Source organism: Pan troglodytes, chromosome 19, assembly GCF_028858775.2.
Source record: "Pan troglodytes isolate AG18354 chromosome 19, NHGRI_mPanTro3-v2.0_pri, whole genome shotgun sequence".
Taxonomy (NCBI): domain Eukaryota; kingdom Metazoa; phylum Chordata; class Mammalia; order Primates; family Hominidae; genus Pan; species Pan troglodytes.
Genome location: NC_072417.2, coordinates 45,658,011 through 45,671,200, shown reverse-complemented (window position 1 = coordinate 45,671,200; position 13,190 = coordinate 45,658,011). Strand labels below are relative to the sequence as shown.

General features: G+C 33.1%; 1 long non-coding RNA gene across 2 annotated transcripts in view; it reads right to left on the bottom strand.

The window, feature by feature from the left end:
* Positions 1 to 2,151: 2,151 nt before the first annotated feature.
* LOC107969217 (uncharacterized) overlaps positions 2,152 to 13,190 on the bottom strand; it is a 54,783-nt gene continuing 43,744 nt past the window's right edge. For both annotated transcript variants that reach the window (XR_008540415.2, XR_001710894.3), the window contains one exon: positions 2,152 to 2,411. This is a non-coding gene — a long non-coding RNA (uncharacterized LOC107969217). The remainder of the gene's footprint in view (positions 2,412 to 13,190) is intronic.

Here is a 13,190-nt window from a genome sequence, read left to right as displayed (position 1 = left end):
ATAATACATAATAAGTACTATGAAATTGTCAGGATTTTTTTTTTAGGTATTATCAGTTTAATTCAGTCATTGACAATCTTTCCTAATTCAAGGTGCTAAGATTCATACACATTAAAAACCAATGTAATTATCAAATGATGTCTTCTAACTTGATTAAAAATTTTTGGCTTTATTCTCTTGTGAGAAATAAATGCTGTAAACAAATGACAAACTTAGATGGTGGTTGGAATTACTATCAGCTCTGACAATGAGGCACAGAGCCAACTACACTGAGGAAAGCTGTCTAGATATAAAATAGGTTCAAACTAATAAAATGTAGAACCGCTAGAGACAATTTCTTGAAATAAATTATGAAGATACTCTTAATGACATCCCCCCGTTAAAGATTATAATTAGTGAGAATGAAAAATACTAAGGTCCTTGTATACATGTATCAAAATATTGTTATGTACCCCATAAATATGTGTAATTATTGCATGTCAACTAAAACTATAATTAAAAAGCAGAAATACAAAAAAAATTCCGTAGAAAACTCAATAATGTTATACTGTCTTCAGGGTTTTATCTAAAAAAAATCCTTTTTACTATCTATATGTGTATCAAAATCATCATTATTTACATCTTATATATATATATACACAATAATATTTTTAAACAAAGGTTCCTGCTAATAAAATGTAGAACTACCACAGAAAATTTCTTAAAATAAATTATAAAGATTATTTTGACTATGTCCTTTCCAACAAGGACTATGCTTAGTGAAAAGAAAAAATACTGAGGACAATTACATTTTTCTTCTCTATATCCTGGCATATCCTCGCTGTTACTGAAGGCTGAAGTTAATAGGTTGGGGTCATCACCATTGCAATTCAGTTATTAGTTTCATATCCCATAGAGTTACTAAAAAGTGTGTCATGTGGGAAAAAAATCAACAAAGACTATCTACAAATGTTGAGAATCTAAAAGTTGTCATCTTGAGAAGTCAGTGCTGTGAAAAAACAAAAGAAAATATTTATAGCATGTGGTTCTCAGTCAATTACAAACCACAAGATGTTAAAGGCATGCTGGTTTGCTAGGCTGGCAGTGTTGATCTGCCTTTAGGGATGAGCTGATGCTGATGTACATAGTAGTCATGACCAAGAGGACGTTCGTATTTATTCTCCTCAGCTTCACAAAACTTTATACAGGCTTGTTCCTGCTTTAGGCCACTGACCTTCCTTTTTGTATACCATTTGATTTAGAACACTTGAAACTGTAAATTCTTTGTCTGTCCCTTTGAGATGTAAATATTTTTGCAGCCTCTTACCAGTTTAACAACCCAGGGGTATTTTCTCAAGGACCTGAGCCCCATCCCCTTTAAATGTAATCATCAAGTTGAGTACCCCTATCTACCAGTTTGTATGGGAGGGTAAAACCTACATTAGTACTGGTGCCTTGAGCCAAGTTGTGAAACTACTTCCTGTCATAAAAATATTAAAATGTCCATTTTTCCTTTCAGTAAAGCCAATTAGCAAACACATGTGGCCTATGATCCTCTTACCTTACATCTTAAAAATGCTTCAGTTCTTTATGTAGAGTAGAGCCCAGATTGAATGCTGGCCTCTCCCCACAATTGCAATACCCTTGGATAAAGTATTCCCTGCTGTTTAACTTTGTCTAGTGAAATATTTCCTTTGACACTGCTCATTTGGGATAAAAGTTCAAATTCAAAAAAAGATCTAATTCAAAATTTGGCCTTTTAGTAACTAGAAATGTGCCTCTGTTTATAGATGTTCTATTGAGCCTCAAATTTAGGCTCATCAATACCCTCCAAAAATGGTATTCTATTCCTTTGTCTCCTTTTGCAACCTATCTTGACATAAAATTTAGAACAGTCTAGAGTAACTAGACATTTAGAGCTAGTGTTACCAGAATCTATGTTTCATAAAAAAGGCAATAAATTCTGAAAGTAACTTCTCTGCCCAGCAATAGCACCAAGGGGTCACAATTCTAGAAAACATTTACAGACATGCATTTATGATGATAACCCTTTAGTTTTAGCCTTGTGTTTTCAAATCTCTATGCAAATGGCATAAGACTTTTTTGTAATCAGAAATTGGTCCCATATACAGCCAATATGATACAGTGAAACCATGAAATTCAGGCATACAATAAATGTAACTTTTTATTCTCCCTTGTAAACATGGGTTCTGTCTCTAGATCATATATGTATGTGCTTTTCTTTTTTTCACCAATTTCAAATTTAACCTTGTTAGTTAAGGTGTCTCTCCTTTCTACAAAATTATTTTGTGTTAATTCTATGTGGGGGCAGAATGTGGTGTAGTGTTTGCCTTTTACGGTGCTCTGGCAACACTTGACAACATTCTTCTCTTTCTGATGTTTTTCATATCTTCACATTGATCGAGATGGACCTAGTGGTTAGGAACAGTGAAATCAGTCAGTCATTTATTTGTTCAACAAATATTTGTTTATTTATTCAACAAATGCTTACTAAATACCATGTCTTGCTTGGGATGGCAAAATACACAATATTTCCCTAACCTCATAGTACATACATTTTCACATTGAAAGAGAAACAATTGAAATTTTAAAAGTAGGTGTCATGTTTTTTGTGAGGAACAAAAAACAGGAACAGATAATTAGGAGTGTTAAGGGCTTCAATTTTAAATAGGGTGGTAAGGAAATACCTTCATAAAAATGCTGCTGACTAAAAAATGGAATGTGTTGAGGGAATAAGCCATTTTCATATTGTGAGGAAGAGCATTTTAATTCAGCAACACAATAGGTAGAACACAACAGAATAATCACAAGTTAACTATTAGCTTCAAAGAACTAGGTCTGTGAATGAATGAGAAACAAGAAATGTGATTAGATAAATAATGAGGATGTGGTGAGAATGAATCTCATAGGCCTGGTAAGCCATTGTGATGATTTTGTATTTCACTGTGGATGAGTTGGGAAGTCATCAGGAAGTGTTGGACATACTAGTAACACGATGTAACATAATTTGAAATACACTTTAGCCCTTGAATTGAGAGTATGTTATTGGAGTCAAGTGTGATACAAAAAAAATCAATTAGGAGAAACTCACTATAATTCAGGAAAGGAACAATACAGACTTTATCATGATGAAAACAGCGCAGAGATAGAGAGAACTGGTCAAATTTCAGATACATTGTTAGAAAGAACCCACTTTTTTTTTTTGAGGAATTAGGAATTAAATTGTAATGTGAGAAGATGTTAAACACTATGGATGACTCAAAGAGTTTGGCCTAAGTAACAGAATGGATGTGTCACTAACTGAAATGAGAAAGAGTATAAGAAGCACACATTTTAGGGGTGAATAGAAGAATCATATTGGCATTTCGTATGCCTAGTAGGCATCTGAGAAGTGACATTGAATAGGCACCTGTGCCTGAGAGTCTGTAACTCAAAGGAGATTGCAAAGCTGAATTTATAAATTTTGGATTTCTAAGTGTACAGATTTTACTCAAAAGTATAAAAAAAAAAGAAACATGTAGTAACATCACCAAAGTGACTATAAATAGAAGAGTTTGAAACTTGGGACACTTTTTAAGATGTTACAGAGAGGAGTAGAATTAGAAATAAAGTAGAAGGAAAATCTGAAGGTAGAAACATGAAGATAATTGGAGACCAGGACAAGAGCAGTTTCTCTGGGGTAGTAGCAGCAAAAAAATGGTGGGAGTGGATTCAATGAAGTCATATATGAAAAATTAGATGCAGATAAACTTTATGTTTTGCATAAATATTGCTGTAAATGAAAAAAGAGAAAAGGGTTGTGAGCATTTTGTTTCTTTCCTAACGATATATGCTAATTTGGGGAATTTGAGCATTAAACTGAGGTAGAAATTAGAGAAAGAAAGAAAAATAAAATTAAAGAGAGAAAGAAATAAGCTTTCTGTGTTACGCTGATAATCCCAAAGGCAGTGACAGGCAAAACCCAGACCCAGGCAAAAGTTCCAATAAGGTTACCTAAGAAACCAGGGCTCAAAGGAATGTGCTCTGGAGACTCTCCCAGCACTCCCTCAACATAGGGAGAAGAAAAAACAAATTTTCCCTTCTCTTATGATGTGAGTAAACCTACGAGTTTATGGATTTCTGTTCTCTGTAACTAGTACCTTCAAGTATTCTGTTTTATCTAGGCGGCACAGTGAAGGTCATGAGAAGCCTGAGCAGGCCTGAACTACAGCCACCTGGGCACCATAGCGAATGTTATGAGATAAGCCCATGCAAGGCACTTGAGTAAAACCTAGGTAACAGCCATCTGAGCCGCATAGCAGGATGTCATATGTAATCGAGTTATGCACCTGTCACAATTTGATTAACTGTCTTTGTTCTGCTTCGTTCTGCACACTTGCTTTTGCGCCACTACGCTTCATGCCAGTGTAAGCTTGCTTCAAACTAGCCAACCCGCTTTTTGAAGTGTGTATAAAAGCCAAGACTTGTGTTTGTTCTTGGCTCAGTTTTTGGATGTTAAGCTGCTGGGCCTGACTGCACTCAATAAAATTCTCCTGTCTCACCCCGTGGTCTCTTCAGTCCTTCATTCCCGCAACAAAACAAGATAGCCAAAACAGATATGTGCTTTCCTGGAGTTTGTAATGTAAGACATACAGTAGCAAATAATGACAAATTATAAGTGAGAGACAGAAAATAATGATTAGTTCAAATTAGCTAATACATCAAACTGTGATAAATGTTTTTGCATTATTTACTGGTACAACTAGCAAACATTTTTTGAGAATATTTACAGCTGACAGATTAATATGTATTAAATTATAAGAACATACATAAGAACATGTGTGGGTGCATTGGTGTGTATTTTCGTTATAATGAAAAGCAGTATAGAAACACACAAATTAGCTCAGTGGTTAACTCTAAAAGGGCGGCAGGGGTATTGCCTCTATGATGAGCATAAAGGTATAAGTAATACTTCAATGGTATAAGTAATATTGCATTTATTGAATTACTGACAGGTTGATATTATCCATTTTACTAAGTATTATTGCTTGCATATATGCTGTTATTTGTACTCACAAAAGATTTATAATTTGTATTCTTAAAATTAAGGAGTAAAAGAATATTTTAAAAATTAATGATGAAATAAGAATTGTGTAAGAAAGGTAGCCATGATTAATTGAATAGAAACACTGCCTGGGCTCTTATCTCACTAATATTTGGACTAGAAGTTGGACTATTACTGAAGGACACTCATTTATAGCTACCATAGCTAATCTTGCCCACTTTTACATCCTTATTTTCTTTCCCAAAGCACAGTCTTTTATTCAAAATCTAAAAAAGGAAAAGTAGCTCTTTCATCATCATGCATTCTGCAAATATACCTTTATGAAGGCATAAACATGGGTTTGACCTAAATATTTTACTTAATAAAATATTTTATGAAGGAAAAAATATATTTCAAAAGACTTTGAACAGTGAACAACCCACTTGGAGTTTGCTAGAGACAATAGCATGTAACTTTTAGAGCATGTAAACTCTAAAATGTATATAAAGGAAGAGATAAAGGATTTACATCAATAGAGGTAAACTATATTATTTAACATGAGATTTTAATTCATTAAAATGTAAACATTTTCAAACATATTAATGCATAAAACAAACTCAAATTCTTGAAAAATTGACGGGAGTTGCAAAAACTTTATCTAGATTTCATATGACATATTTGAGTCCTAATATTAGGAAATGCAATTTTGCAACCAAAAAATCTGAGTTTTTGAATTCTATTGTATTTCCAAAACATATAAAGCAGCTGAAATAGTCAAAACCATAAAGAATTTTAAAATCTGGGTTTAAATATGACACTGGATATTGATAATGACTATCTCTTAACTGCAAAGCCAGATCAGACATTAGCTCCAATTTAAGCAAAAATAAATTTCAGAAGTAAAATATACTTTGGACATGGCTTATTCAAATATCTGTATGTAAGGGAAGACAATTAGTCTCATAAACTTTCAGTTTTAAGTAAGCTGGTGCGCACTGTGCCTATTTAAAGTTTGTGATAATACTTATTGTGAATGATTCACAGTATATCACGATTTCTGTGGACCATATAATTCTTCAAAGAACAGTTAAATTTGAAGATGAATACCTGTGTCTAGCCACTATCACTTGGATATTTCTGCCTTGTTTACACTAACAATCTTAAGCTTCAAGGAAATATCCTAATGAGATATCTTGCTGTGACAATCTGCTAGCTAAGCTACTCCATGCAGACCAATGTCATTATTTTAAATATATGTACCCCTGCCTATGAATTCATGATTTCCATTTTACTTCTGTCTAATCAAGCTTATGTATATACCCATGAAAAAGGAACCCAGATGCCTCAAAATGATCTAATCCTGATTTCAGCTTTGCGTTGTAAAACTTTTCCTTGGCTTTGCATTTGTAATTCAATTTGCTGATAAACACCTTGGACATCTTTTCTTTTAACAATGTGCAGCACTGATAGCTTTTGTCCATTCTCCTTTATTTGGTGCATTTAAAAAATTATGAGAAGTTCATTTACTTATATATCTCTACTACAAACAGATCAGCAAAGGAAAGGAAACATAGCATATATTCTAACCTAATTTTAGCCAAAAATTCCTCATAAAGACTATCAGCATGTTTCTTATTTTATCTTTAAAAAACTGTGATTTTAAAATAACTAACTTTCTGAGCATTTAGGATCTAGAGAAGAGTCAAAATATATATGACAAATAATTAATTTTGCCCAACATCTAAACTAGTGGTACTCAATTTTTTTGGCAGAAACTCATACTAAGAAATGCAGTTTACATACCAATCTAGTTCACACATAAACATATCTACAATAACACTTCCCTAGAATATAGCAAAACTGGTTGTTTCATTTTGTGATAACTGGCTCTAACCAGTTAAAGCTGATAAGATGTCATGAATTTGAGTGACCTGAATGAACATTTATTTATTACAACAAACTAAGGAGTCTTTCCTGATGAATGGACAGTGCAGACGTATAAACTCATTTCACTTAATTTGGTGTTCTAGTTTCGGCTCTTAATTAGCATAACTATTATGAATTCCCTTTTTTTAAATCACTTAGGGAACCCTGATCGTATGCTGCAGAGACTTTGTAAATTTCTTAACTGTTGAGTGTTCCCTTGCCTGGCAAGTTAATAGACTCAGCAGCTTTGTAATTATTATTACAGGTAGTAGTATGATTAGTCGTAGTCATAGTCGTAGTCGTAGTCGTAGTCATAGTAGTACTTAGCCCTGGTCTTATTTTATCAGACATTTTAGGAGATCCACCAAAATTGCCTTGTCGGCCTCACTTAGTGGTGCTGGTGTTGTCAGCCTTAAGACCGGAAACAACATTCTTACCTGTGCCTTTTGGTCCTCTGTTTTGGTCTTCAGGTACAATTGCAGTGGTGACTAACTTAAGATTTGATTGTTCTTGGAGACCCCCTTAAATTTATTACATTTACCGGGACGGTTTGAGGAGCTGTAGCTCTGAGTTACCACAGCTCATGACTTATATATGATTTTTTTTTTGAGTCAGAGTCTTGCTCTGTTGCCAGGCTGGAGTGCAGTGGCGCGATTTCAGCTCACTGCAACCTCCGCCTCCCAGGTTCAAGCGATTCTCCTGCCTCAGCCTCCTGAGTGGCTGGGACTACCGGCGCCCGCCACCACACCTGGCTAATTTTTTGTATTTTAGTAGAGGCGGAGTTTCACCATGTTGGCCAGGATGGTCTCCATCTCCTGATCTTGTGATCTGCCTGCCTCGGCCTCCCGAAGTGCTGGGATTACAGGCCTGAGCCACCGTGCCCGGCCAATATGGTTTTGACCATCAGTCATCTGTCACTGAGCTTTCAGTCTTATTTTGTTTCTTATTTTTCGGTGATTGCTTGGGAAAAGAGAATCAGTTGCTCTCTTTTCTGGTGCTTTCCTAAGTCTGTCTTGTAGCTGTCATAGATAACATTTCGGTCTGTTACGTGGTTAATATAGGAACTACAGTGTCAAACCGTTATTACCCTGTACCCTCACTCTCCTGTGGGGACTTTTTAATTTGACAACAGTCGGACTTTTAAATTGCTTTTAAAGTTTGTCATTACATATGCATAGTCCAGGAATATCTAGCCCAGGTCCACATAAAACTAAGTAGAAAAAAAACAATGAAACTGATTACAAAGTCTCGTAAATTTCATGGTAACTCTAATGCTAATTGGTTTACTGAAACTTATAAATACATAATTTTAAAATAGCACAAAGTTCACAAGGATTTTTTAAAATTAATTACTAATGCTTAAAATGTCTAGCTGGCTTCTTCTAAGAATAACTGCCTGGTTGTGTCTTTTATTATAGGAACAATATCTTTTTTTTCTCTTTAAAAAAAGGAAACTTTAGCTGCATTAAAGGTTAACACTTCGGTTACTTATCTCTTAGTTAAGAGAGAATAAAAAAGACAAGTCATTCGGTGACTAAAAATTGTTCTATATTTGTAAAGAGGTATTAAATTTCTATAAATATAACTAATCAAAGTAAATCTTAAAAAATTAAATATTTTTTATGAAATAATTGTCACTTCAAATTTGCTGCAAATTGGATGAGGCTAAAGAAATATTGTAAAAAAGACATTTTTTTTCTTACAATTTCTGGTATCTAATATGTTATCTTGTTCTTTTTAAGGCTTTATTGAGATATAATTGATATAAAAATAACTGGACATTTTAATGTATACATTTTGATGAATTACTGTCTTCTGTGTTTGCATGCTGCATGCTCACACATCTGAGTGAGTGTGTGTGGGCGTGGTGAAAGCACATAAAATGAAATCTATCCTCTTCAACTTTGGAGTGCTAAATGTTATATTGTTAACTATAAATATAATGCTGTACAGCAGATCTCTAAAACTTTTTCATCTTGGGTAACCAAAACTTTATATCAATTGAGCAACAAGTCTCCATTTCCGTATTCACCCATTCCCTGGCAGCCACCATTCTACTCTCTGCTTCTATGAGTTTGACTATTTTAGATATCCTGTGTAGACGGAATCATGCAACATATGTCTTTTTCTGACTGGCTTATTTCACTTTTCATAATGTCCTCTACTTTCTTCCTTGTTTTCACAAAAGATAACATTTTCATCTTTTTAAATACTGAACAATATTCCATTGTTCGGTGACATATCACATCTTCTTTATCTTCTTTTTTGTCAGTGGACATTTAGGTTGTTTCTATATTTTGACCATTGTAAATAATGCTGCAGTATACATGGGAGAGCAGCTACCTCTCAGAGATTACTTTGATTGTGCTGATGGTTTCACAGATGTATGCGTATTTTCAGACTCATCAAATTGTATACACTGAATATGTGAAGGCTTTTGTATATCAGTTACACCTCAATAAAGGTGTTTAAAAAAACAAGTAATTTGTTTGATTCAAGGCAGGTATAATTTGCTACACAAGTTAAGCTGTTGAGTTTGTCATACTTTTTCTATTATTGTAATATTCTGCTAAAATTATTACAACTACAGTTTTCATAAGGTTCATCCAGAGAAGTTTATTTTCTCATCAGCCCAATATTAGCAAAATTGGTAATTACTTCTTCAGGCTCAAACTTTCCAGCAACCAATTTTTTTAGCTAAAAAAATCTTTAGTTAAAATAAGCATCATTTTATAGCATATGACTGTTATTACCTTATTTCTTATATGACATGAATATCATAGTTATAAAATACAATATTCTTTCTATAAAGCCAGATAGCTTAAAATATTGACAATTGTTCCATATCACAGGAAATCACTAACAACATGTTTGCACTCAACTAATTAAGAAAAAAATGTCCTTGAACTGTTTGAACTAGTTACACTTGTCCTGCTGTGAATTTCGAATTATTTGGTTAAAACAACTCTCAATTTCCTCAGATAACTACAAAAACTATAGATTGTGCTTTTTATGACTTGCATATGTATGCGCCAAGATATATTGTATCACAATATTGATTGTGGAGATAAATAAGTCTACTATCTTAAAAGAGTTTATATGCTCTGTTGAAATTTTTGTAAGTCTATAATGGTAGTATTTCACATGATCTATGTACATGCCTGTTGAAGTATAAAACTTTCAGGCTGTATCAGAGATATTTGTATCCACTGATTCCTGAGAAGTTTTCTTTATTGGCCTTGATACTCCTATATTTGAATACTGCATTGAAGCTCTATGACAGAAGCAATCATAGCAAAGGAAGCCATATGTTGTCCCTGAGATACAAGTTCAACAAAATTTCTTGCACATTTTTCTTGCAAGAGTACTGAACAACAGAATCACTTTATTCACAATTCCAAAACAATTTACTTATCACAATATTTTCTATACTATTTAGTCTCCTGTTTTTATTTGGATAAATGCTCCAAGGTAAGTGTTGAGAGAAAAATTTTCATGTATGTTGCATGTTGCTGTTTGTCTCATATTAAGAGCCTTAGAAAATAGAAGGGATGTCTCCTTCCAGAGTGAAGGGTAGATATGCTTCCTACCCATTATAAGAGATCCACATTCCCTAAAGCTCAGCTTCTCTCTGAACACAACTCACTGTGTGTTCTGGCTTCTACCTGAGCCCATATGTATCTCCCCATTGGACTCTGGGGCAAGGGAAAGTGACAGGAATGTACATATGCTTTTACTGCTTTTGCAGCATTATCAGTAATAATGTCCTTTGTCTCTCACCTAGAAATATTTTATTTTCTCCCATTGTCCACGAAATTGTGGCAAGCTAACTTGTTAACTTGTAAGTAGATTAAATATTTAACCCTTTGAAATCCTTGATTGTAGGTTAAGAAGACTCTATGTAAAATTAATAAGCCAATTGATTTTCCAAAATATGACACACCTGCCCACAGGATTTTTTTTAATGATTCAGCCTTGTACAAATGAAAGAATATGATTAATTGTTGCTGTGATCAGGGTATTATTAACAGTTTTAGTAGAGTAACTATTTTATGGATCGTGCATTAAAGTGAAATTGAAGGTATATGGATAAACAAAACATATCCACTAAAAATTGAAACCCAAGATCTAAGTATTGACCAAAAATATCTGACCATATATCGTTCCTTGTATCATTACTCTACAATAGAGATTAAGGAAAGGACCATAAGAAAATTGTTGCTTACTTTGAACATACAGCCTATAGTGGCAATTCCCTATGAAATATCAAAAATGATTATTGTGTTTATCACTGCTGTCATTAATCAATCAAAGCTTGTAAAGGACCATGACTATTGAATATCCCCAAGATTACAAACCCTTACTGGACACAAAGTGAAGACTTTTTCCTGATCAATGAAGAGTGAAATTCATTTTATCCAACTATATGCAGGTCATTTGATTTCTATCCTCTCCAGGATACTAATTTTTAATGCTTAATAAGCACAGCGTTCATGAACTCTCACTTTCTAGCACTTAAAAACTGACTTTTTGCCTTCTGCAGATGACTTGGTAATTTTTTAAATGGTGCATGTGCTCTTTCATGGAGTTAATAGAACTCAGCATTGTAAAAATGTTTAACTCTGGTTTTGTGTTAAGTCATCAATAGAATATATCTGAAAATAAATTCATGAATCAATTATATTGTTACTATTATGATACGGTCTAATATTTATAACTTATTAAATTTTATTTTAAATAATACTGATGATGAGCCTTAGTTGAGTTCATGAACTATTAGTAGATTGTAGCTTGCATTTTGAAAAACATATTGATATTAGTTCCTTGTCACTTGTATTTCTTAGGCAATTTACTGGGTCAGACTGATGTTTGAATCTCTGTTCCAACACTTAGTAGCTTTGTTACCTTAAAAAGTATACTTAACAACCTTAGCCTATGTGATTATACATAAAACATGCTCATGATAATAGTCACCACTTAAGTTTTTTTAAGAATCATATGAGAAAATTTGTAAAGTATGTAATACAGTGCCTAGAACTTACAGTTCTCAATTAGTATTTTACCATGATTATGATCATAGAATTACCATGAGTGTTATTAATATAATTGTAATAAGTGAGAATCAATTTTTGAAATTACCGTATTAAACAGTGCCATTAATTGTAAAGGATATTTTTTAGCAAATGAAATAACACTCACATACCAAAAATGTTAATTTATAAAGATTTCAGTGAGTCATGTAATGGATTAGTTCTTCGTTGGTAATTTTATGAGAATTAAATAAATTTACCTGTAGCTAGAAGGTTTGCCTAAGTGTATATTCAAATCTCTTACTGTACCTCTGGGACCATACAATGTTCTCTTATTTTGTAGAATTATTAAGCAATATAATGTAAATGAAAGAATCCCACTTCCTTTGACATTCTTTGAACCTTAATAAGGGGTTGCCTTGTTATGGTAATAATATGAGATATGTTAAATTATTCTCTTATAAAATTTTTATTCTCAAGAATCTTATATCTGTTATAAGGAATAAAATCTATGTTGTTCCCAGTGCAGCTTTTTATCTGTGAAGGTCAGATACTTGATGAAGTTTCTAGTAAAGCTGCACACTGGAGTATTTTTATTTAAGTGTGTAATGGGAGGAACATTTAGATTCGATGAGTAAAGTGATACAGAATTATTTATAAAACTTGTTGACATTAGATAAGATGTTAAATAGATTTAATAATATAATCTATAATATATTCTATAATAATAATATAATCTATAATATATTCAAGAAGGACAAATCAAACAGCTTAGTATAAAGCCAGCTGCAAATGTGCAGAATTTGATTAAATTACATCAGCCAACGGAACTCTGATCCATGTCCCAGGTGGAAAGTTCCAGTGGGTGACTAAGATAGCCTGGATTTTAAGACAAGATGTATTGAAATCAACTTTACATCTATACTTCCAGACTCTGATCTTTTAAGAAAATATGGTATTGACCAATGACATGGAGAGCTGCCTATGTGTTTTTCTTCTACAATCAACTTGTGAACAATGCATTTTACTTTCATTATATTAAGTGAACTAATAACTTTACATCATTTTATTGAAGGAGAAAATAAGCAACTTTGGAATTTTACATAGAGGCAATTTTGAAAATTAAACCACAATTAGATTATTTACATTTAAAGCATATAAATTGTTCAGAATGTAATACAACTATTCTAATTTGGGAAATAAATTGTTGA